We start from the raw sequence: 25281 nt of genomic DNA, 5'->3' as shown, positions 1-25281 counted from the left end.
GATGATGGCAGACTTGGGGGTGGCTGTAGCTGAGAGTGCAGGGAGGCCTTCTATGGGAGATGAGATGGCTGCTCTGTAGGCGAAGGCCTTCTCTGTGGCTCCCCATGGTGGATCCCGATGAAAAGAGACAGTCCAGAGTTTTAGGACATTTATTGTAATGGCAGAAAGTGGATGAGTAAAACGTACCCCACTTCTCAGGGTGGGCCTGAGATTAAATACCTTTAGCAGGGAGGAGTGTCTGGGAAGGAAAGTTCATTGACTAAACCTTTAGATACTTCAGTATAATGAAGATCTGTCTTGAACCTTTATGATCTGTGGTTATGTCCTCTACCTGTGGAGGGAAATGGGGCATTGCCCTTACCATGACTGATGGCCACAAATCTACGGAGGGCTGTGACTAGTGACAGGGGCCTGGTTTCCTGGGAGTCAGGTATAACACCTACCATCCCTTTAGGGTCACCGGGGTTTCTAGCCTTAGCTCAATCAGGAGCCAAGCTACCTTTCACAGTCCCACAGTTCAAGGGGGTTTGGTTTATGTTGGGGGTCTCTCTATGTACCTTTGGCTGTCCTGCAACTTGCTATGTAGACCAGGCTGGTCTTGAATTCACAGAGATCTGCCTGCCTCTTGCTGCTTGTGCTGGGATTAAAGGCATTCATTGCCAGACCTATTTACTTTTATCCTTTAAAGTCCAGGGTCTTAAATATTAAATAAAAGCGGGAATCTCCCATAATCACTTACTTAACAATTACTCTCCATTTATATTCCCCCACCCTCCCAAGGGAAGGTTGAAGTAGGGTCTCATGTAGCCCAGGCTCAAGTACAGCTGAAGATGACTTTGAACTCTAAATCTTCCTGACTGCATGTCCCCAGGCTGGGTAACAAGCTTTTGTAGTATACAGTGTGCTCTGGGTTCCTTTCCAGCAGGAAGGAAACTCAGGTGTGGTTGTGCATGCCTGTAATCCCAGTGCTTGGGTTAAAGATCAGCAAGACAAAGTGTGAGAAACATTTTTCCCCCATCAAAGGTGACTAGGTCTCTAGAGTCCAATATTCCACAAATCTCCTCCAGCCTGGTAAAACTTATACAGCTCTTCCGTTCTCTCCACCTTACAGGCTTCTGATTATAAAAGGTCCTGCTGCACCCCGGAACTGTGTAACTCAGAGAGGCCCGTGCCCCTCCGGAGCTTCTCTTCATTTTCTCTGTACCGATTATATATTAACCAGTTGTCTCAGATCGTGAGCCTAAGCTCCCACCAACAGGATGAGAGACACTGTCACCACCTGAATTAACACAACGACTTCTGTCCTGCTGTGCTTGCTAACCCTGTTGGGTTGTGGAACCCCTGTTTTGCAAGAAGAGATTGCCTAGTTGGATGGCTTGCTTTGTGAGGTAACTTCCTAACAGAGACAAACTGTGGATGTGCACTGAGTTTGAGATTACCTTGGACTACATTAGACCTTCCCCCTGCCTCCCACCAAACCCTCCAGAAACCATATTCAACTTGCATTGTATTGTCCTCATAGTGCAGCATTCATTCTGTCCCTTGTCCCTCTAATAGTAGTTTTTGGAAGTTGTCACAAGGCAGGAGCTCATCTCTACCACTCCCATCATGCTCCAGTGACCTTGGGCTGCTGGGTAGGGCTGCACGTCTTTGCAGGCTACACCCCAGCCAAAATTCCTTGGCCAGGGTGTCCAAGTGAGGCTCACAACTCTATTACCTACTACTAAGGATGGAGTATCTTCTCTTTACCTAGAATTAACTAAAATGCCTCTGAGTTAGCTTCTTGTTGCTTTGAGACAGGGTCTCCTATATCCAAGGAAGGCACAAATTTACTATGAACCCAAGCCTGGTCTTGAAACTCTTGCTCCTCCTGCCCCCCCCTCTGAAGTTTTGGGATCACGGTAGGTGTGTGCCACCACGCCCGTTTATGAACCTAGGGTCTTGCACATGAAGTAAACTGTACTGTATTCCGATAGAAAATGTATTTATTAGCTCACATTATGTATCTGGGCATGTCAGATCAGTAGAGTTTACCACACATCTCAGTCCCATTGTCCTCTGCTACAGAACAGTTTGTTATTTCCTTCTTTGCTGCTATGGTGGTGCCACGAGGGACACCTTTGGGATGATGTCTGGCATCATATTTGCTCTAGGACCATGACTGCTAACTTAATCTATTTTACATTCTCTTAATAAGAAGGCGATGATGTAATAAGCAGCCGAGGCCTGAATAGTTTTCAGGATTTAAAGCTACAGCTTGATAAAAATAGAAAATCTTAACAATCCCACCATGACGACTGGCTTAATTACCAACGCCAACAATTCCAGGAAGCTCTGTCCCAGTGGCCCAGCACAGCCATCTTCCTGGCTACCCCGTTTCTGTTTAGAATCCTGCTCACCGTCAAGTAAACAACGTGCTTCGGGAAGGGCTTTCAATTATTATTCTTTGCTTGCTTTAAACATAGCTAAGTTATCTTTTATCTGTAAACGAAGTACAGCTAAATGAGATGTAAACAAACCTTTGATTTTTACTGCGTTTCACCTGCTGAAATAGTAGTGTCTAAACAAAAGATGTAATGAACGTATAGTGCAGCAGGCAAATGTATGGTGCACATGTCACCCAGCACGCCACAGCAGAGGCAGGTGGACCTCAGTGAGTTTCAGGCCAGCCTGGTCTACATAGCGAGTTTCAGGCCAGTGAGAGGTGCACAGAGAGACGCTGTCGCAAAACAACAGACAGACAGTTGATTAATTATAATAAAATCCAAGTATATTCCAGAGAGAGATGGGAAGGCGGGCATTAACGAGAACACAGAACACAGAACTCGTGAAGATGCTTCTAAGGCGGAACGAGCTGTCTCACTTAGCAGGACCACAGGGAAAGAATGAGACCAAAGTTCAACATTTATGTCACTTCTCAAAAAGTGGGTGTTAAATAATTAAATTTTTAAACTTATTATATGTGTATGCACGTAAAATACATGTACACACACAGACATACACACATACTTATATGTGCCATAGTTCAAAAGTGGAGGTCAGAAGATAACTTTTTTTCCTGTTTATCAAAAATAGATACTTTTCCCCATATGTACAACAATGCCAAGCAACCAGAGCTTCCAGGGACTAAGCCACTACCTAAAAGACTATACATGGACTGACCCTGGACTCTGACCTCATAGGTAGCAATGAATATCCTAGTAAGAGCACCAGTGGAAGGGAAGCCCTGGGTCCTGCTAAGACTGAACCCCAGTGAACTAGACTGTTGGGGGGAGGGCGGTAATGGGGGAGGGGGGGAGGGAACACCCATAAGAAGGGAGGGGGAGGGGGATGTTTGTTGAAACCAGGAAAGGGAATAACACTCGAAATGTATATAAGAAATATTCAAGTTAATAAAAAAAAAATAGACACTTTTCCCCCTCACATAATATGGGCTAGTTACACTGTTTTTCCTTCTACTTCTCCCAATTCCTCCCACCTTGCCTCCCATCTGGATCCACCACCTTTCTGTTTCTCATTAGAAAACAGGCTTTTAGGGAATAACAATAAAATATAATATAATAAGGTAAAATGAAAACTACCACATAGTTTCGGACAGAACAGAAGGAAAAGAGCCCCGAAGAAAGAAGCCATTAGTTGGTTTTCCTCTTTCCAACTTCTGGGTTCTGGGAACTGGACTCAGGTTGTCAGGCTAGATGGCAAGTGCCTTTCGCTGCTGAAATCTTTCCAGCTCTATGACTTTTTATCTCCTTTCTGTCAACTAGAATATAAATTTTAAGAGAGGAGGATTAGGGATAAAGGGAGAAGGAAGAAGGAAGAAAGGAAAGCTTACGTGTACATATGTGGATGCAGTACCTGCTGCGGCCAGAAGATGGCAGTGGTTCACCCGGTTTTGGAGTTAGCTGTGTCTTGTGGGTGCTGGGAAACAAACTTGGGTCCTTGACAAGAGCTTGTTACGTGTTCTGGATTTTTCTTTGTTCTTTGTTTTTGAGGCAGGGTTTCTCTGTGTTTCCCTGGCTGAACTCTTTCTCTGTAAACCAGGCTATCCTCAAACTCAGAGATCTGCCTGTCTCTGCCTCCCAAGTGCTGAGATGAAAACACGGTATACTTGTATACTCGCTCCTAACCGCTGAGCGACTCCATCCCACGCTTTCCTCTTGTGGGGCACCGATTCCTTCTCGAAGGCCTCGGCTTCATGACCTCATCTACACCAAACCATACTGCCTGAGACCCTCTTAGAGATAGGTCTAGTCCCCTTCTCTGGGGAGGCAAATGTGTCTCTTCTAAAGTCCCATCTTCTTGCTCATCCAGTATTTCTCATGCCAGTGAGTGTTTGTGGAGGTAACCGGTGCATCGGTAAGACTGAAGGATCCCGTCCTACTCTCAGGCATTTTCTTCTTATGCCTACAACACACAGTTCTTTCCCTTCCCAGCCTCAGAGCCATACTGGGACCCTCACCAGTTCTTTTAAGTGGGAACTTCTACTTCTTTGGGAAGTTAATTATGTCAGATGATGTCTCACTGGGGCACACAGGTGAAAGGATGTCTGGCTATAGCAAACACATGGAAGGACACGTTGATGAAGAAGTATAACTATAACCCCACCGACAGCGGGAGATGGGCACTGCGCCTTGGTTTGCTCTGCCTTGCTATTCTCATTAAAGACACACATTTATTGGTTCAATTTACATAGAGTAGTTGAGCTCCATTTGTGGTAACACTGCCACTGAGAGAAGCTCACCCAAGAACTGCTCCTGAGGTTCCTGCAGCAGCTTGCCGCTTCAGTGGCCTCTCCTCAGGCGGGCTGGAGAGCCTGGTGGTTTCTTCAGGATTGAACTACAGCTGCCTGATATCTGCTTGCCTCGGGGACTGGACTGCAGCTGCTGGTTCCTGCCTGGTGTCTGCCTGCCTAGAGGACTGGTTTGTGGCCGCTGAGTCATATTTGGTGTTTGCTACAGGACTGAACTGCTGCCCAAGGAGCTCAAACTCCCATCAAAGAACTACTGCTGAACAGGTCCACTTCCCCCATAGCCTAGTAACGTTTCTCTTCCACTACCTCTGCTGGGTGGTGGGCTAGAGGAAAGGTTAAACCCGTATTAAGAGTAGGTTGCAGAAACTTTATGCCTATGGTTCTTCTGGGTGCTTTTCAAAATTCTGAGTATCACGAGTTGTCATACAGTCCAAACACAGCCCTCTGCTCCTGCCAATGATCAACTAGTTTGGAGGCAGAAGGGTGAGCTTTATACTAGCCAATTCTGACAGCCAAATCTGGAGAGAATGTTGGCAAGCCAAGGACATCTTTCAGCGTAAGCTCCCGCCTGTGGCCCAGTGGAGACATGTGGTTTCCCTAGTGTGTCTGTTCTACCAAAGGTGGCAGAAAATGGGAACAGGTGTGCGGTGCTGTAAAATTATAATAAATAGATTGGGGTCTTTTACCCCGCACTAGATCCACAAGACATCTGGTAGATCTCTTCATCTCAGTCAGCAAAGCCTCTCACTCACCTTGCTCTATCCCATTTCACACTGACAATGGTTTCTCTCTGAGTCTGGCAACAATCTCCCCACCCATCTAGTTCCCAAGGCAGGTTTCCACCATGCCAGAAATATACATCCCAATTCCATGGCGGCCTACTGTCTCCAGCCACCACACACTCTCTTGAACTTAAATCACCACATGAAAGAACACACAACATAATAACCTCTGATCCAATTGATAAGATATAATTGCCCACCTAGACATACAAAGCCCTGCACACATCCATCCCTTGAGAATATTCATAAGAACCTGTAAATGCACAGGGGAATCTTAACATCTGCCTCCATGTTCTCTCAGCTGCTTCTTCCCCTTGCTTCAGTCTCCTCCTCTCTCTGAAACTTTTCTCTCACCCATCCTGCCTTCTTGTCCAATGACAGGCCCCATTCTATCTTGTACCTGCCTTCACCTGCATGATGACATCATCCTACATTTCACCCTTTTTGTCTAATTAAAAAAAAAACCTTTTCTCTTAAATATAAGCTGAGCATAACTATTATCATTTTGTAATTAAAAGCATAAAATAGGGGTTGAGGATTTAGCTCAGTGGTAGAGCGCTTGCCTAGCAAGCGCAAGGCCCTGGGTTCGGTCCTCAGCTCCAAAAAAAGAAAGAAAGAAAGAAAGAAAAGCATAAAATATACCTAACACCTAGTTCAACATTTAATCAGTTAAACAGAACATTTAGTTGTCCATTCCAGCTTAAGTTAAGATCTATGTTATATTCTGGCTAGCTTGTATACTATCTGATAACTATCTAATAAAATACGTATTTTCAGAGTTAAACAGCCTGATAGGCTGTGAGACTGTACTCAGTCTTCAACCCCGTCAGAAATCTGGGAATGACCAAATATCTATACACATAGGAAGCCTAACACGGCTTCCAGAACTGAGAGGTGTAGAGACAAATCTCCACTAGTACAGTCCTCTGTTAGCAACATGTGAGGGCAAGTCTTCAGCCTTCTGGCCAAAATCAACTGACAGACTCTTGAAATGCAGACACCTTGAAGGACTGATAATTCTGGCTTGGCAAAAGTTATCAATCGACAGCTATTCTGCATAAGGTGTCCCTTTTTGGACAGTATTAGTCTGCAGATGAAACAGGCAGTTTCTGCCCAGTGGCTACCTAGCCACAAAGTATTGCCTCACCTTGAGGTTAGAGATGCTCAATTTCTTGGTTAAATCCACCAAAGGGGAACTGTTAGGAGCAGATATGTCTCAACGAAAGATAAATAACTTTAAATCTCATATTTTGTGGATTTCTGACATTTTTGAAAACCATCTATCTATATAAGTTAACCTGGACTATTGACCATTAATTTATCTTAATATATTGAAAGTTCTAACAAATTCAGAGCCATGAATTTACTATTTGGCCCTTAACTCACATGTGTAATCGACTCAGAAGTTCGTAATGGCATCAATAGAAGGACTGGGTCTAAACTTTGTACTTTTAAAAATTTTTAACAAATACATTCTATACCAAAGCAAAGATGTGATTTTAGCTTATTTACCAAGCGAGATTATGGCTGAACAACTCAATCTAGCTAATTCCTCCCTGTTAAATTATGACCAATTTTAAACTTCTCATAAAAACAACCTTAGAATAACCACTTTCAGCCCCCCAGAAGTCCAGGGAATTGGGGAGATGACTCTTCAATAACTTTTTCAAGCTGTGCATGGGCGTTGAGATATCCTTGGGGGTACGGGGTAGGGAAAATAGAGCAAATGTTGTAGCCTGATGTGTCCTGACTGGACCCAGCTGAAAGTCCTTGAGACCAGGAATCCAAGTAGGCACACTCTGCAAAATATAATTCTCAAGACAAAAGTTTAGTATCGAGATATCTTCATGTTTGATTCTCTTGAATTTAGTTCTTCAGGAGGTCTCCCTCTCTCAAACTGTCAGACTCTGTGAGGTTTCCAGAGCCTAATCACACTTTTTAAAAACACAAAGACAAAACCTTTCTCCCAAAATACTGTGTTCCTTAGTCTGTAACCAGAAAAGCTTGTATCTTGCACTCTCTCCCAGAGTAATAATATAACCATAAAACTCAAAGCCACACCCATTATGAAGATTAAATAATTTTAATGATGGAAGTAATCTAAACAATAGTGTAAGAGCCTATCAGGCTTTTTAAATCTGTCATGTCAGGAAATTAACCCAAAATTCCCATGGAGCCCACGTCAAGAGAATCTGAGCTTCCTGTTGTGGTAAATAACAAAAATAACCACAAATCCTTGCTAGTCATCATCAACAAGCCATATGGCCTTTAGTGGGGTAATTCATAAAACAAATTAAACACCTTTATCAATTCTAATATCAATAAGTAAGCAATTTATCAAACCAGGACTTTAGCTCAAAATATATTGATCCATCAAGCTCTCTACCTGGAGCCTCAGATTTTTATTTATTAGTAACTTCTATAATATATATCTGCATTCACTCTACCTGGCGTTACAGACTTTTATCACAACTCTCTACTTGGAGTCAGTGACTAATTTTCCTTAAGTTCTGAACCATGGATGAAAATCCCCACATGATTCAGGTAATCTCTGTACTCTCTTCTTCTTAAAAACAAACTTAAAAGGGGTTGGGGATTTAGCTCAGTGGTAGGCTTGCCTAAAGTGCAAGGCCCTGGGTTGGTCCCCAATCGAAAAAAAAAAAAAAAAAAAAAAAAGAACAAACTTAATCACCTTCTAATAGTAACTGTCATTAAGAAGCAGCTTGTCTAACTAGGATTTCAACCCAAAATTCCTGTGGAGCCCATGTTAGAAGGAATACGAATATCCTGAAAGACTTTCTAAAAAGCAGCTTTAATCTCTAACTTTAAATCTCATATTTTGTGGATCTCTGTTTCAGTCTCCTCTTCTGTCTTAAACTTCCCCCCACCCACCCTGCCTTCTTGTCCAACGACAGGCCTCATTCTACCTTGTACCTGCCTTCGCCTGCGTGATGACATCATCCTACAGGTATGTCCTTCAAGAAGAGGACACCAAGGGAGGCGATTCCTACTGGCCTTGCATGTGGTCCACGGGCCTTACTCAGGTACCTTTGCCACATATTAGTTCCGTGTGAACGTGGGTTAATCCACAGCATCCTTCCTTGTACTTTATTTGCCTTCCCTCCATCACTGATCAGCAAAGAGAACCGGGTTCTCCTGATTAGCTTAGTCTGATGAGCTGAGGTGGAAAGGGTTGGGAGGAGGCGAGTCCATCACAAAGTTCAACCACAGAGGAAGTGCATTTCCCAAGGAGAATCCTGGGTCTGAGTGATAACAGAACAGTCGAAGGCCAAGCAGATGAGCAGCTCAGCCAGTAGTTAAGTTCAGCCGAGCGGGAGGCGCTTGCCTTTTGCACACCTCCCATTGCCATTTCTAGTTTGCAGTTCATCTGGTCCTTCTTGTTTCAGTTCCTTCTCCTCTTAGTTTTATGAGGTTTTTTGTTTTTAAAGATTTATTTATTTATCATATGAGTACACTGTCACTGTCTTCAGACACACCAGAAGAGGGCATCAGATCCCGTTACAGATGGTTGTGAGCCACCATGTGGTTGCTGGGATTTGAACTCAGGACCTCTGGAAGAGCGGTCAGTGCTCTTAACCGCTGAGCCATCTCCCCAGCCCAGAGGTTTTTAAGAACTATATTATATGGGTAAGTATTTTGCCTGTATGTATGTCTGTGCACCATATCATGCCTCCTGCCCAGTGTCCTAACCACTGAGCTGTCTATATACTTCCCCCCTTTCTAAGATAGAATCTCGTCAGGCTAGTCTGGGACTTGCTATGCTATGCGTTGCAGGCTGACTGACAACTCACAGAGATCCTCTGCCTCGCCCAATTTTTATTTTTTGTTTGGTTTTTGAGACAGGGTTTCTGTGTGTAGCTTTGGCTATCTTGGAATTCACTCGGTAGACCAGACTGGCCTTGAACTCACAGATCCACGTGCTTCTGCCTCCAGTGCACTGGAATTAAAGGCGTGAGCCTTCACCTTCTGGCTTCCAGTCCAATCTAATGGTGCTTGGGACTGAATTGAAGGCTGCTGGAATGCTAGATACATACTCCCTGAGTCACACACTCAGCCCCTCCTCACTGTGCATGAACCTATCTTCCTGGCTATTGCAACTTTCAGCATGCAGAACCCAGATCCTGGAGCTTCACTCTCTGCTCTGGAGCCATGCCAGGCCATAAGACTTGGCCACAGCTGTTGGCAAGTTTTATCGTTTGAAGTTGGATGTCATTTTCCCGCTGTGGTGGTTTGAATATGGTTGGCCCATAGAAAGTGGCAGTGATAGGAGGTATAGCCCTGTTGGAGGAACTGTGTCACTATGGGGTGGGCTTTGGAGTTCTCCTCCTATGCTCAGGCTACACCCATTGTGGAAGAGAGCTTCCTCCTGGCTGTGTGAGGATGGCAGTTTTTTCTTGGCTGCCTTTGGATCAAGATGTAGAACGTGAGGTTCCTCCAGCTCCACGTCTGTCCAGATGCTCCCCTGCTTCCTGCTATGATGATAATGGACTAAACCTCTGAAACTGTAAGCCAGGCCCAGTTAAATGTTGTCCTTTATCAGTGTTGCCTTGGACATGGTGTCTCTTCACGGTAATGGAAACCCTAACTTAGACACCCACTTTCCCCAGATCTCCACTTCCTGTTAAATAAGGAGGTTGTAGAACTCCAAACTCAACTTCCATAACTAAATATGTTAACTTCTTCACACTGGAGCTTCTGATTGCGTTCGTGGTGTTCCTCCCCTCATTTGGAAAAGAGAGAAACTTTGAGAGAAGATATACAGAGCCCCAAGTCCTCAGCACTGGCTGTGATGTAGGACCTCTCGTCCCTTCTGTACCCACATGAAAAGGAAAACTGAACTCACAAACTCATTCAGAGACTGACAAGTAAGACACACCCAGGAAAGAAGTCCTGAGCCAGCTGCCAACACACACCCTCTAATTTCAGCCCCTCAGAGGGGGCAGCATTGAGAAGATCAGGATTCGACGCCACCAGTTCCATAGTGAGTCTGAACTCAGCCCTGGGCAAACGTTTGTTTGTTTGTTTTGTTTTAGGACAAGGTGTGAATACAAAAGGTAGCCAAGGATGACCTGGTCACAGCAGATGGCTCAAACTGTTTCTTAGGCCCAGTACCGCAGCAACACGGTCCTTTAGTTTCCGAGTTGACTCCTCCTTGGCCTAGTTTATAAAGCTGGCCTTTGCTATCCTCTCTATCGTAATAGTTGTTTATCTGGCACCATTCCAAGTGCTTTTGCCAACAGTGACAGAAAACTTATTGTCCTAAGCAAGACCTTGTTGAAGATGAAAAAGGTGATTGTTGGTGTTTGAGGGACGAGGAATTGTGAATCGGGGTCCGCTGTAGCAAAAGGTGACCTTTGAACTCTGACCCTTCTGCCTCTACTTCCCAGGTATTACAGCCATACCATAATGCCAACGAAAAGAACTGTTATTTACACGGACACAGCAGGTGCTACCCAACTGTCCTGGCATACAGCGCATAGTTGTTATAAGATTTGGAGCAAGGCCTATGGTGGGCTTTGACCCATCTTCTCCTTGGCAACTGAGAGCCTGTCCCTGCAAACAGCCCTTTGGGTGAGTAGAGGCTATCAGCAAGCAAGATAGGTCTTCCCAACACTGGTTGACTTACTAAAGGACACTGACCTCTACCTCCTGGCTAGACTTTTATTAGCTGACTCACTCTCTCCACCTCCCCTGTTAGGATAGCATGGACAGGGCGAGTCCCAAGACTGGCGCCTGTTTCCCTCTCAGAAACTGAGTCTGAGTTCCTGGTTAAAGTATAAGCCATCCTTAGACAAGAGCGAGCAGGCACATGTTTTGCACGCACAGGACTAAGGCACTTTGCTGGGAGCGACAGCACTTGCAGCAGGAATTAGGTCACTGGGTCAGAAGATCCTGGGAGTCACGGCAAAAGGCAGAGTTATTTGATAAACTGCTTTTCCTCGCTCCCTCCCAGTTTTATTCCTGCATCCTACAAGGTGGAAGGAAGGGGACCGATCTGAAGGATGTCTTCTGGTCTCGACCCATGCACTGTGGTCCGTGTGCCCTCCCACACGCGGATACAAGGATGCAGGTGCAACGAGAGTGACTGTAATAAACATTTTTAATTAGCAAATTGGAAACAGCGTTGCTAGAAGGCTGGGCCTCACAGGCTGCAATTGCTTATCTTATCTTACGTGCAGTGATTGGAAGGGCAGAGCTGAGGGAGCGTGGCAGCTCATCCAATCCTCCTGCATCAGCCTCGCGAGTGCTGGGATCACTGTGCTGTTCCACCATTTCTAGCTGAAACGGAGATATCTTGAAACATGTTAAACTCGGCTTAGAATTTTGCCATAGGAAACTGAGCTGTGCTTCTAGTACAAGCGCAGTACCACTGAGGTGCGCTTTAAACCCCCACCTTTTCCTTTAATGTATTTACTTTGTGCATATGTGTGTTTTGCCTGTATGTCTGTGCACCACGTGCCTGGTTCCTGAGGAGGTCAAAGAGTGTGTTGGATCCCTTAGAACTAAAGTGAAGGACGGTCGTGAGCCACCGTGTGGGTGCTGGGAATTAAATCCAGATCCTCTGGAAGAGCAGCCAGTGCTCCTAACTGCTGAGCCATCTTTCCAGTCCTGTTATCAACTCTAAATAAGCTGGATGGCCTCACTTTTCACTTTGTTTTGTGTGTGTGTAGCAGGGTCTCGTGTGGCTCAGACGGGACTTTAATTTTCTGTGTAGCTGACTTTGAACTTCAGACCTGTCTGCTTGTGCTTCCTGAGCGTTGATCTACGTCTCCAGCTGTGACCTCAATGTTCTGTAATAGGGATACATACATACCAGGGAGCACTCTATCAATAAAGCTTATATCCTCAGCCCCGGCTAAGTTCTGGAGAGGAGTCCAGCGAAGATGAGGATATCTACATATTGGCAAGTTCTCTCTAGCTTGTCTTCAGAGAGTGTGGGGACCCCTGAAGGAGCAGAGCCAGTCTGAATACACTCAAGTTTTTATTGGTCCCTGCACTTGTTGTCCTCTCACATTTGTAGGAAGGAATATCTGTTAACTGACCTTTCTCTTGGGGGCAGGGGAAACTTGACAAAACAAGACATGGGTTCGCAGAGACACCCCGGCCTAGAAGTTCTTAATGAGATTTTAATAGGATGCAGGCTGGATCTTCAGTCCCTATTAACACAGAAAGTCCCAGCTATTGAGTGACTGGCTCGATTTAGGTGCAAAGGCTGTGGCTTGAAACATGAAAACAGAATCTGGCCGTTATTCAAGCATCTAGACCAAAGTTTAAACCTGAACTGGGCCCCGTGCCTGAGTATCATCCACTTAGCCGTGAAAACAGATCACAGGCCTTTAAGTGGGGTGGGGGAAGGGTCAGGCTGACGACCATTTTCAGATAGCAGTTTTAAACAAAGCGAACACTTTTGTTTATTTGTTTTATTTTAGGGCCGTACTAAAAATGCAAGAAGGCTCGGTGGCTGAGAGCATACCCCACTCTTCCAGGCGACCCGAGTTCCACCCCCAGCACCCACATCCGGTGTCTGGCAATGGCTTCTAACTCCAGTTCCGAAGAACTCGAGCTTCCACAGACACTACAGTCCTGTCACATGTCCACCCCCACGGGCAAGCACAAGTAAAATGATTTTTTTTTTCAAGTAGGGGCTGGAGAGGTGACTTATCAGTTAAGAGCACCGACTGTTCTTCCAAAAGTAATGAGTTCAATTCCCAGCAACCACATGGTGGCTCACAATCATCTGTAAAGGGATCCGAAGCCCTCTTTGTTTTCTAGTGCAGGGTCTCACAGTGTTTCTGGTCTGATGGGCCCTGGATCACACTGTGCTGCCCACACTAGCACTTGCTTTCTCCATTTCTCTCTGTTCTTTTCCACCACCAGCTCTTCCACTCCACTGTAGGGAAACAATAGGTGTGTGTGTGTGTGTGTGTGTGTGAGAGAGAGAGAGAGAGAGAGAGAGAGAGAGAGAGAAGAGAGAGAGAGAGAGAGAGAGAGAGAGAGAGAGAGAGAGAGAGAGAGAGAGAGAGAGAGAGAGAGAGAGAATGATGCACCACGTGCTCATGACCAAGCTTTCCAAGCTCATTTTATTTTTCATCGTGAGACACTAAACTGTCAAAACTGGCCTGGAACTTACTGTGTAGCCCAAGGCTGTCCTTGAACTTGTAATTCTACCATGGTGGTTCAAGTGCTGGGATATGGGCATGACCTACCACCCCCTACTTTCCCCTCTCTTTTTTTGGATAGTGTCTCATTTGTAATGTGTTGGTCTTATTGGAAAGTATGCAAACCAGGAAGCAGGGTGACTAGGAGGGTCCCTGGTCACTCCTTGCTCTCTCTGCTTCCTAGTAGCCTTGGAGTGAGCAACTTTGTTCTATTATACCCTCCCCACCATGCTGTTCTGTCTCAGGTCTGAGGTGACACTATCCAAAAGATGTCCATTGTCATAGTTTCAGACTCAATCTGAACTATGTCCCTAGTCTGACCAGAATTAGGTTGTGTGTTCAATAAACTATTCTTGCCTAACTGAGACCAGTATTTGTAGGGTTTGTGTGGAGATCCCTAAATCCCAACATGTCTAGCAGAATGAGAATACGACATAGTCATGAGTCATGTTCTCTGCCTTTTTAAGGAGGTCAAGTGGGTTTCCTGTAACTCAGGTTGGCTCTGAACTCACTATGTATCTGAGGATGACCTTGGATGTCTGGGAACCAGGTACCAGAATTCAGGCTGACACTACACATGGTGTTTTCTTCTTTGTTTGCTCATGTCTGTCTGAGATGCTGAGAGATTCGGATGATTCTCAAGTGTCCTGTGCTCAATATGACTTAAATGAAATGTCCTCAGTCGCTCTCATTTCCCCACTTCTGATACCAACTGGGCAGATGTTTAGTGGGTAAGAAATATTGCACAGCTCACAGGTAAAAGAAACAGTATGGGGAAGAGAGGAGAAACTTGAGTCACGTAGCAGTGTTTGCCAAAACAATGTTTTCAACCACAGCTCATGACCCTCTACAGTTGTGAAATCAATTTCACCAGTTTTAAAAATCCAATATATAATAGAAAAGGAAGAGCAGACACGTGCAACACACACACACACACACACACACAGAACAGTCAATGCCTTAGCAGACATTTGCTTCACCTTCACGTCCATAAGTCTGTGTGTGTCGCTGAAATATATTCCAAAGCAAAGTCATGGGAAGGGGAGAAAGGAGGCCACTTGTATTTGTCTGTGTCACTGCAATGTGATGCTGTGGTTGGGTAACTTTATGGAGAAGAGGTTTATTTGCTCTTGTGGCTCTGATCCAAAGTTCAAGGGCTGCCTCTGGTGATGCCCTTTGTAATGGCAAAGTCCTAGTTGTGGTGGTTGGTGTCACAAGGCTGGAAGGCAGAGAGCGTGCATGTGTCTGCTCAATCTCTTGTAAAATCACTAAGATTCAACCATATTGGGTTCACGCCCCTGAAATTATCTAATCAAATTAAACTTTTTTTCTTTTAAGACAAGGTCTCTCTGTATAGCCCAGGGACTGGGTTGCTAGAACCTAAGGCAATTTTCCTGAATACTTCTGAGAACTGGATTAGATAGAAGCCACCCCTGTGCCCCTCTTCTCTTCTTAGATAAGTTTCCTGTATCGTGGCTTGGCTTCCATTCATTAGGTAGCCAGTGATGACCTTGACGTGATGACCTTGAATTTCCGATCTTGCTGCTGCATGCTGGGATTACAGGTGAAGCTTCCACTGCCAGTTGGAGTTAGAACCAGGGCCTTTTACATTCGAGGCAAGCACTGCCACAGAACACTTCAGGCCCCATGCTCAGCTCCTGGTGCTGTTTTGCTGGTGACTGAACCAAAGCCCCATGCATTCTAAGCAAGTGCTGGACACCACTGAGCTTGCTAGATCCAACTTCTACTTCTGAAATCTGAACCAGGTTAATACGAAGATGAGACCCAAATGTCCCTGTGGGAAGCATAGGCCACTAAGAGTGAGGAGATGATGTCAAATTTGCTTCATCCTTATCTAGTGTTTAAGAGCAAATTTCTCAAGCACAACTCACATTTTGAAAGTTGTTCTTTGTTAACCGGGCTTTGGTGGCACACGCCTTTAATTCTAGCACTCACTATGCAAAGGCAGGCGGATCTCGTGAGTTCTTGAGGCCAGAGTGGTCTACAAAGTGAGTTCCAGGACAGCTAGGATCTCTCTCTCTCTCTCTCTCTCTCTCTCTCTCTCTCTCTCTCTCTCTCTCTCTCTCTAAATGTTTTTGTTGGCCATGGTGTTTACCTTTAGCTCCAGAACCTGGGAGGCAGAGGAAGGTGTTAGTCTGTCTGAGGCCAGCCTGATTTATAGGAGTTTCAGGACAGCCAGAGCTACATGAGAGAGAAGCCTTGTCTCAAAAAACAAACATTGCTTTTAGTCCAATCTATTGTGTTTACATACATGTTTACATTTTCTTTTGTGCACCTTTTTGTGGGGTGTGAGGTTATATGAGTCCGGAGGCACAAAGGCCATGGACACAACCACCTGCCACCCTCCTCTGGGGAATCTGATGCCTTATGTCATGCTTAAATATATACATACAGATACATATACACACATAGTTTTAAAAATAAATCTGAATGCGGAATTTGTATATGAATTTAAATAGAAATGTTGTCTTTCTAGTCTTCCCACCTACCCACAGTGGATTCTTAAAGCACATTCTCCAGTAAGCAGCATGCCAGATGAGTACCTTTTGGCCTGTTACCCATTTAGCATGGCTGGTACTAGTCCAGTTTCCTCAGAACAACCAGATAGGCCTGACACACCTTCTACACAGCCCCAGGAACTGTACTCTGGAAGGTTGTGTATATTTCAGCCAAATAAACCTCTTTAAGTTATAAAATATCCAGTCTCAGGAGTATTTTGTAGCAACACAAAATTAGCTACTGTAAAAACTGACCTCCCCCCTCCAAAACCAAAACAAAAACCCAAAACAACAGCAACAACAACAAAACTCAAACTAAACCAAACTCTGAGACAATTCTCAGATATTTTCCCGGGCAATTTTTCACACCAGATGATGGGAGGAGAGTCTGGAATCAGTTTGGTGGACGGTAGATAGCCAGTTTCCCTGAGACACCACAGTAATAGGCCTGCAACCATAGGTTTCTTCGCCCACAGTAAAGAGGCGCATTCTCCTGACCAGCTTGTTCCTTTATCCTCTGTGGATTGGAAGGCAGCTTAATTTTCATGAGGTGGAACATAAAAACGTTCTTCCTTTTCTCTTTCCTTCTAATTTGTCCGCTAAAGTAACTGATCTAGAGCCAGGACGCTTGATTTCAGGGTCTCTCAGCCACTAGCATTACATTGAAAACACTGCATTAAGAATCAAAAGAATAAACGAAAGTTAGAAGGTTTGGTGACTCAAACTTGTACCCCTGGCACTTGGGGCAGAGGCAGGAGGATTTGGAGTTCAAGGTTATCCTTGGTTAAATAGCAAGTTGGAAGCCAGCCTTGGCTACAGGAACCTCTCTTAAACAAAAAATGACAGTAACAAAAGCCACAAGTTGTAAACTGATATAGTCTTATAATCCCAGAGCTCAGAAGCCTGAGGTATCAGGATCTGAGTTCAAGGGCACCCTGGGCTGTAGAAGGAGACCCTGCTGGAAATGACAGCTGCAAAGTCACGACATCTAGGAATGACTCTGGGCCCTACCGTGACCTGGAGAGTCAGTTTATCTTCCTCATGTATGTGGTGAGGAGGCCACACACTCATTCTGAAACTTCTCTGCCAGTGTTTGATGTGGCATTCTGTAACTTCTCCTTTTCTTCCTTTCTTCCCTTTGTATGACGTTTTAGAGTCTCCTGTGTGAAAGCCTTTTGGAGGCCCCGAAGAGGAGCACAGTTGTGGAGATAACCTTCACCAGAGAATTCTTCCACCATTGTATGCAGCTTTGGGAGGACGACAGAGTGGTGAGGAAGGGACACCTGCACAGCCAGATCAGCTGGCGTAAACCTGCTGATAATGGAGTGACACATGTCACAGCCAGCTCCCCCACCCCCCTTTTGAGACAAGAGCTTATGAAACCTACACTGGCATCGAACTTGCTAGAGAGAGTCTCTGTTTCTGTTCTCTCTTTCTCTCTCTCTCTGTCTGTCTGTTTCTCTGTCTCTGTCTCTCTCTCTCTGTCTCTGTCTGTCTGTCTGTCTCTGTCTCTGTCTCTCTCTCTGTCTCTCTCTGTCTCTCTCTCTCTCACACACTCAGACTCACACACACACACACACACACACACACACACACACACACAGACCCATGAATCTATATGCCTGTGTGTGGATTGGAGCAAACAATGGATTATCATCTTGTTCTGTTACTCTCCAGCTCTTTGAGGCAGGTTTCCTGCTGAACCTGGAGTTTATCTGGTAGTCCACAGGGCCCAGAAATCCTCCCATGCCTGTCTCCATAGTCCTGGGGTTACGGATGTGTGCATGACCACACTCGGCTTTTTATGTGGGTGCTGTGTATTTGAACTCAAGTCTTCGTGCTTAGGCAGCAAGCACTCTTACCCAGAAAGGACCTTCCCAGCCCCATATCTTACTACTGAAATCATGGTGTCAACTATTACAGATATGGTAACATAGTTTCTATACCATGTTATACTTTGATCGCTATTCTATGAATGTGTGTTTTGCTTACATTGTCTGTCTGTGCAATATCTGTGTGCCTTATGCCCAAGAAAGCCAGAAAAGGGTATTGACTGCCCTGGAGCTGGAGTTATAGAAGGTTTTGAGGAACCATGTGAGTGCTGGGAACTAAACTTGGCTTGGGGAAGAACAGCCAGTGTTCTCAACTGCTGTGCCTTCTGTCTGCAGAGCCTCATGTGTTATGTCTTCTTTTGATCACGAGCAAGGATCTGATGTAGTTCAGGCTGACCTCGAGCTTGCAACATAACTAAGGATGATCTGAAACTCCGATTCTCCGGCTTCCACTCCCTAAGTTCTGGGATTGCAGTCTATGTCTGTGTCCTCCCATACACTCCACAATGATGAATCTCCGCTCTCCATTTAGACAAAACCATTCTTCCATTCGGCTGTTGCAGACAAGATTCCTTCCTTCCTTTCTTTCTTTTAAAGATGTATTTATATGAGTACACTGTCATTGTCTTCAGACGCACCAGAAGAGGGCATCAGAACCCATTACAGATGGTTGGGAGCCACCATGTGGTTGCTGGGAATTGAACTCAGGACCTCTGGAAGAGCAGTTAGTGTTTTTAACCTCCAAGTTATCTTTCCAGCCCCCAGACAATATTTCTTTATAGAAACACCCCTTCTTCTCACAGAAATAGCTCACATTTGGGGCTCAAAAAAGGCTTGGTGGGTGAAGAGCACTGACTGCTCTTCCAGAAGACCCAAGTTCAATACCCACCATCTACACAGTAGTTCACGACCATTTGAAAGTTTAGTTTCTGGGGATCTGAGGCCCTCTTTGACGTTCAAGGGCAGTACATGACAGAGATACACAGACATACATGCCCAAAAGAACATTTCTACGCATAATAAACAAAAAAATAGATTTAAAACCAAACTTCATATTTGCAATAGAAAACAAACCAGGCCAGCTTTCTGTTTAGCAAAGCTTTTGCAACCTTGGAATAAGGGCACGACCTCGTTAAATGCGGTTGCCATGCATCAATATCTACCCAAAGTTCATGTGCTGCTCAGGCTCTGAGTCCCGAGGCATGAAAGTGCGTGTGGGTAGGAATCACTTCCCAAGTGGAAAGTGCTTTACAGCAGAGTTAAATAACAGTGGTTATTGATACTGATCGATCCTCAGAAAGAGTGCAGTGTCCGTGTTAGCCCTAGAGAACTGAGGTGGTCCACACAGAGCAAACACTCAGCTTTATTCTGCAGGGTCGTTTGTTTGTTTTGTTTGTTTTGTTGTTGCTGTTGTTGTTTTGTCATCCTCCTCCTCTCTAAGTTTTTCAAAACCAAACCAAACATACGAACAAAGCACCGCCATCTTTCATTTTTCTTTCTTTATTTGAGGGAGGAATTGTTTACCTGAGACTGGGTCTCTGTAGCTCAGGCTATGACACAGGATGACCTTAAATGTTATCCTCCTGGCTCTGCCTTCTGAAGGCTGGTCTCACAGGGCGTGCAATACTATGCCTGGTTTACGAAGTGCTGTGGTCAAATATAGGATGAGCCTGCATGTTAGACAACTGTTCTATCAACTGAGATACAGTCCCAGTATCTATTTGCATTTTCTTTTCTTTTTTTTCTTTTCCTCTTTCTTTGTTTCTTTTTTTTTATTTCTTTTTTTTTTTTTTTCCTTTTTTTTTTTCGGAGCTGGGGACCGAACCCAGGGCCTTGCGCTTGCTAGGCAAGCGCTCTTCCACTGAGCTAAATCCCCAACCCCTTTTTTTTTTTTTTTTAAGGCATTGTCTTCTTGCAGCCAGGCTGGTCCTGTAACTAGAAGCAATCCTCCTGCCTTAGTCTGTCCAGAGATGGAATTATAAGTGTGAGCCACCATGCTAGCTCTTGTTTCCATTTAACAATATGCAGAAATAGTTGTGTACACATGAAACTTAATGCGCATTTTAAGAAGCCACTGGAAAGCCTATAGACTAGAGGGAATGACCAATCAATAACAATGCTTGCTACTCAAGAAAGAAGACCTGAGGTCAGATCCCCAGCACCCACACAAAAAATTGGACCTACAGCGCATGCCTGTAACCCTAGTGCTTAGGGTGTGGAAAGGTGTGAATCTTTGAACCTCGATGGACAGCTAGTATACCCAGTTCATTGAGAGACCCTCCCTGAACTGTAGGGGAAAACAACTGACTCTGACCTCTGGCCTCCCAGTAAACAGAGGGTGGGGTGGGGTGTACTTTCCAGTGGATAGAAGATAAGGGTGACCTTGTATTCTGCAGTCATTGTATTATGTAGGGAGCACAATATAAAACATTGATTGGGCTTTTATGAGCACACACACAAATGAAAGTATTCTCAGAGAAATGAGAGTGAGACAGACAATAGAACTTAAAACCAAAAACCCCAGCATTCTAGGCCAGTCCAGACACACACACAGTAAGAGCTTATGGTTTTTGTTTGTTTTTAAGTTTATGCAATCTTACCGAGGTGTGGGTTAATAGAACACACTCATCATCCTAGGATTCAGGAGAGGATCGAGATTATCATAAATGCATAGCCACCTGGGCGGTAGAGTGCATTTAAGGCCAGCCCGTGTTGCATGAATCTTGTCTAAAAACGCAAACAAACAAACAAACAAACTCGGCATGGTAGTACTGCATTAGCATACTAACAGAGAGGTAGAGACAGATGGATGTCTGAGTTTGAGGTCAGTCTAGTATACAGAGGGAGCTCCAGGCTGCCCAGAGCTACACAGTAAGACCCTGTCTCAAAGTAAATAAGCAGTTAAATGAAAAATAAAAAATGAAGGTTCAGAATGGTTGACTTGCTTTCTTCAAATATCTCTAAGGGGGCAGCACCCTCACCCTGTGCTGCTCTGGAAAGCGAAATCCTCATGAAGGGCAGAAGCCATGAGCAAGCACGTTCTAGCTCAACCTACCACGCTGATCAAGTGTTCGTTTTCCTTCTCAGTGACCTCTGGATCAACAAGGGTCATTTTAGAGTTGTGAAAGAGAAACAGCCCTCATGGCTTTGGGTATTTGAATATCTAGTTCCTAGTTAATGGGGCTGTTTGGGGAGGTTAGGGTGGCACAGCCGGAAGAAGTGTGCCACTGGGGGCCGGGCTTTGAGAGCACGTAGGTGCTTGTCCTACCTTCCTTTGTTCTCCCTGCTTCATGCTTGCATTGAAGATGTGAACTTTCAGATTCCTGCCTTTGAAGTCTGTTATGCTTTTTCTTCATGATGGACTCTTCTCCCTCTACAACTGTAAGCACCAATAAACCCTTCCTTCTATAAGTTGCCTTGGTCGCGGTGTTTTATTCCAGCAACAGGAAAGTAACCAAGGTTAGCTTAGAGATCACTTGGCTGGAATACTGGAACCTGCTATGCCACCGGACACCAGACTTGCCTGTTCCTTGTTGACCTTCATTCCATCTGGAACCTCAGAAAGGAATAAAACTTGCACTTCTACGATACATTTCAAAACTTTCTGGACATGTCCACTGTGTGGCCCAGTATGTTTATTAATTCAGACAGACACATTTGGGGATTACAAAGTCATGCTTCAGGGTTAAAGGGCAGCACCCAGGCTAGCTAAAGCCAATTGATGCCTTGGTTGGAGCCCTGTTACAGTTCTATACCAATTGCCAAGTTCTGTCTGATTCCATTCATAGGTCTTTTTTTTTTTTTAAAGATTTATTTATTTTATTTATATGAGTACATGTAGCTGTTTCAGACACACCAGAAGAGGGCATCAGATCCCATTACAGATGGTTGCAAGCCACCATGTCGTTGCTGGGATTTGAACTCAGGACCTCTGGAAGAGCAGTCAGTGCTTCTAACCACTGAGCCATCTCTCCAGCCCCCCATTCATAGTTCTGATGGACAACTCTCAGAATAAACAGTACGAACTGTCCCACGACCTCAAGGATATAATTTGAAGATATATCTTACTTGCAGAACCATAAATGCCAGTTTCTGCTATTTGGAAATTGACACTCTGAGAGTCTGTTCCTAAAATAGACTGAGCTCAACTTGCCCTACAATTCTCTAGGAAAAAACAAGTCAGCTTTAGACATTCAATCTAGGATGAAAATATAAGAGTCATATTCCATGTATAGTCCATCTCGTAGTGGGCAGAGCATAGTACAAAGCGGAACCCTTGCTCTGAGTGGGGGTAGGGAAGGGGGTGGCCGAGGGTAAGGCCAGCAAATGCATGCATGGAGCAGAGAAGAGAGAACCTGGAGGACTAAGCTCAGCAGATGGAGAGCAAGGACCGGTGGGTACAGAGCTGAGCACAGAACAGCGGTTGAGACGATGGCCATCCCAGAAGGAGCCTCAGGGAAACGTAAGCAGAGACACTCGGATCTCAATTCACTTGTGATGGGAAATGGACAAGCCTATAGATCTGAGGATGGTAATACTACTTTATATTTGAGTGCTAGCTTCAATTTTTCAAAACCATTTTACTTCTTTTTTGCCATCTTAGTGAGAGACACTGTCTCAAAACAAACAAACAAACAAACAAACAAACAAACAAACAAACCAAGATAGATGGCTCACGAGGAACAGTATCTAAGATTGACCCCTGGCTTTCATCTTCCATATGCATACGATTTCATGTACACACACACACACACACGCACACACACATACACACACACACACACACACACACGAGAGAGAGAGAGAGAGAGAGACAGAGAGAGACAGAGAGAGACAGAGAGAGACAAATACAGAGACAGACAGAGAGAAGAGAGACAGAGAGAGAGAGAGAGAGGCTCTCCATTCAGAAAGTCAAGCATAGTGGTGCATGTATATAAACCCAGCACTTGGGAGGCTGAGACAGGAGAATCTCAAGTTTGAGGTCAACCTTGACTACATAGCAAAACTCTGTCTCAAGATACTGAAATGGGGGAGGGGCCTGGGAGTGCACCGGGGTTGGCAGAATGCTTTCCTAGTGCTGGACTCTGTATGACTCCAGGAGTTGACCAAACTGGGATGGCAAGAGAATAAAAAAGTGATAACATATTACATACTTACACACAAAAGCTTGACTTGATGATTGGGGCCCTTGGATAGAGAAACCAAAGCATCCTGAAAGCTCAGTGCTTATAGTATATACAGTTGAACAATGGAAGCTCAGTGCTTATAGTATACAGTTGAACAGGGAGGTAAGGTTTCCCCCCTCCACTGTCAACATTCACACTCAGACCAGAGGAAGCCTCTGGGCCTCATCTGAGGAAGGCTCTGCCACTCTCATGGGTCTGAGGACTTGGGGTTCTTGACATGGCTGTGCTCATGTCAAACACATACTTTCCCTCAAGTTGTTACTAGCATCAGGAAGTGCTGAGTTCAAGAGTCAACACGGCACAATCCCAGGCAGGGTGACACATGCCTGAAATTCCAGCACTTGGAGGGTAGCAGGAGGATCAGAGGTTCAAAGCACCTTTGGGCTACATGGTAACTTTAAGGTTAACCTGGGTTACGTGATACTGAAAGACCCCAGCTTAGCAGCAGTAACGCCATTTTACAAGGCTGTACTTAAGATGACTGGTTCAGGGAAAGGTTAGAACACTGAGTACACAGCGGCTGCCAAACAAGATGTATATGGTTGAAGGCATGGCAACAGGACGACTGCATTGAGCGCCTGACAATGAGAAAAAGCCCCCGGAGAGGTCCCACCCCTGGTGGGGGGCCAGAGTCCAAATTATGTTCCAGGAAGGTAGCTAGGAACTTGCCCCAGGCTGAACCCTTGCCACATTAGAATCCACCAATTATATCCTAACCATGCATCTGCTTCTGTATGCTTGCTTCTGGAAATCCTATAAAAAGCCCATCCTTGGTTCCGTGTCCCAGTGACTGAAGCGCCCACAGGTGTCTGTGCCTGTGTCCTGACAATAAACCAAATCCTCTTGCTAATTGCATCCGTGGTTCATTCTGGTCATTGAGTTAGAGGACCTCCATCCCGAGGGAAGTTCTCAAGAACTTTTCATTTAGTCAAAGCAAAGGAATCCTCTACCCAGGGACCACCGACCACCCACTGGGAGGATAGCTATGGCGTCTGTCTGATTCTGTCTCGTTCTGCCCTATTCTGTCTGTTCTGTGGCGCTCAGCCAGGTTGTTTTGGAATTTGGGCGGGGACGTGAAAAACTGGCTCAGACTTCTCGCCCACAGCCCTGGAAGACGTTCCAAGGGTGTTAGGGAGCCCGACTTTCGGGGCTCAATCTGGGACTCTGGTTGGGAGGAGGATCCGGACTTCGACACCTCTGTCTGTATTTTTTGGCTTTCAGAGGGCCCGGACCTTTGCCACCTCATCTGACTTTTGCTTTCAGTTTGGTACCAAAAACCATTACTTGTTTGACTGATGGAATTGTTTGTCTTCTTTGTGACCTGACTGTGGTTTTCTGGGCGTGTGTTGGTGTCTGTTAGTGTCTTTTTGACTTTTGTTTCGTGTTCGAATTTGGACACTGTCTTTAAAATCTTGGACTGACTGTGTTTGAAATCAAAACTGCTTTGTTTGTCAAGGAGTTTTACTTGGTCCTCTTGGTGCTTAACTTGGAAATAATTTGCTTGAGAAAATTGTTTTTTCTGCTGGGGAGTTTATCTTTCTCTCTTGAGCCTCCTCCCCAAGGAGATGCCCCTCCCTTTGCTCCCCTTGTCCAGAATGAGGCTATTAACAGTTGTGTATGAAGGACTCCAGGTTGGCGAGTGCCCCCCCCTAAAACAGGTATTAACAAGAGCCTGGCTTTCATCTTAGATCCCCTAAAGAAAATTTCTCCCTGTTGCTTAAACATTCAGCTTCTAAGGAAGGGACAACACAGAGTAAAAAAATGTAGGGGCTGAGGGTGTTGAGCATACAGGCCTGCTAGAGCTGCAGGCTGACGTGGGCAGTGGCGCAGCTCAGGCCAAATCAGTGTAAGAGGAGTTTCAAGGTGATGAGGCCTGCCAGGGTTAAGCTTTGCCAGTTGCTGCCTTCAGTGGCCAGACCTTCAACACTTGCTCACAGAAGGAGAGTGTTCATTATGAGAAGTTCTTTAAGAGAGCCTGCCTTATCTGCTGGCCCTATTCCAAGAAGGAGTTGATCTATCCTATCCCCATAGC

At 45.1% G+C, this 25281-nt stretch overlaps 1 pseudogene; it reads right to left on the bottom strand.

The window, feature by feature from the left end:
- Positions 1–25281, bottom strand: part of LOC116884939 — a 41006-nt pseudogene that overhangs the window by 5369 nt on the left and 10356 nt on the right.

Source organism: Rattus rattus, chromosome 15 (assembly GCF_011064425.1).
Source record: "Rattus rattus isolate New Zealand chromosome 15, Rrattus_CSIRO_v1, whole genome shotgun sequence".
Classification (NCBI taxonomy): domain Eukaryota; kingdom Metazoa; phylum Chordata; class Mammalia; order Rodentia; family Muridae; genus Rattus; species Rattus rattus.
Note: the sequence above shows the minus strand (reverse complement) of the source record. Positions and strands in the feature narration are given on the sequence as shown.